The sequence below is a fragment of the Chiloscyllium plagiosum genome, unplaced genomic scaffold (genome assembly GCF_037043375.1).
Source record: "Chiloscyllium plagiosum isolate Xiang-an unplaced genomic scaffold, Cpla_swu_hap1 HiC_scaffold_45, whole genome shotgun sequence".
NCBI classification, from domain to species: domain Eukaryota; kingdom Metazoa; phylum Chordata; class Chondrichthyes; order Orectolobiformes; family Hemiscylliidae; genus Chiloscyllium; species Chiloscyllium plagiosum.
Window position 1 is genome coordinate 93,056,760 of NW_028270183.1, and position 1,163 is coordinate 93,057,922.

The following is a 1,163-nucleotide window of genomic DNA, read 5'->3' on the forward strand; positions in this document are numbered from 1 at the left end:
CAATTGGTGAGCGTAATGCCATTCTCTGATGATACAGAGGCGCGTGAAATATCGAGGCTAAAAGCTCCCGCCTTAACGACAGCGGCTTCAATTCCCACGCATCAAGAAGCAGTGGGACTTCAGGCTGGGAGCTCCAATTTCACCTGAAAGAACTTGTATTCACATGGAACACGGAACTTTGGGACATCAGCTGGTAGAATAGATAGTCAACTATTTTATTCTTAAGTTAGTAATTTTCAGCAGGATACTTGTTTGTGGATTGAAAGAATATCTGCAACTGGGACAGTCTAAATTACAAAGAAGAATTCTGCAAAGAGTCAATTCTTGGAGAAGCATCTGTGCAGAGAGATGCAGAGGAATGTTTACGTCATCTGCCGTTCTAATATGTTTGACTTTGCACTGGATTAATTTCCATGAAGGGATTTTTTTGCTCGGTTCACAGTATTCACTTTCCTGCATATTCGCAAAAGTCGCTACTGTACTCGAAACCTCTGAAAATTAACTGGTATATACAATGTGGTGATTAGGCTCACGTTCCCGTCAGTGATGCTGAACAAGTGGATTCGAAATTCATCACATCATATTCCATTAAATGACTAAGCAGACAGAGTGTGAATGGAAGCTTCATGAGGACATATGTGTTTTTTTTTTGGAAAATTCGTTGCTTTGAAAGGTGATGAAGATTAGACTGAAGCAGTGACAGTGATTATCTTTGTTGCTTGTTCAACTGGCGAACATGACTGCTATTAACCGTGTCCGTATTAACATCACGGCTCTTCAGGCTGCGCATCGGGTCAGTAGCGCAATGGATAACGCGCCTGACTACGAATCAGGAGACTGTAGGTTCGAATCCTACCTGGCTCGCAGGCAGGGTAGGTTTTAATCCCGCTTAAAAACTGATTTTTCAAAACCCGAAATAAGGTGTGAGCTCCTCATCTGCAGGAACGAGATTGCCTTCATTAAATGTACCTGAGAACATGAGAGTCAATGTCCCAGCGTCATCACAGGAGGGAAGCTGAATAGTCGCGCAGGTGACTTATGGGCACCTTTCCATTTCATAAAGCCACCGATCGAATAACTGTTGCTCGCGGTGATGCTCTGCTTTGAGCATTTTTCGAAACTCTTTGGCCAGTGGAATCAGAGAAGAATGAAGGGTTGACTGT

The 1,163-nt window shown here is 43.2% G+C and overlaps 1 non-coding gene across 1 annotated transcript; it reads left to right on the top strand.

Annotated features, from left to right (window-relative positions):
- The first annotated feature begins 791 nt into the window (after positions 1-791).
- On the top strand, positions 792-864 carry trnar-acg (transfer RNA arginine (anticodon ACG)). The gene has a single exon. It is a non-coding gene; the product is annotated as a tRNA-Arg (tRNA).
- Positions 865-1,163: the final 299 nt, after the last annotated feature.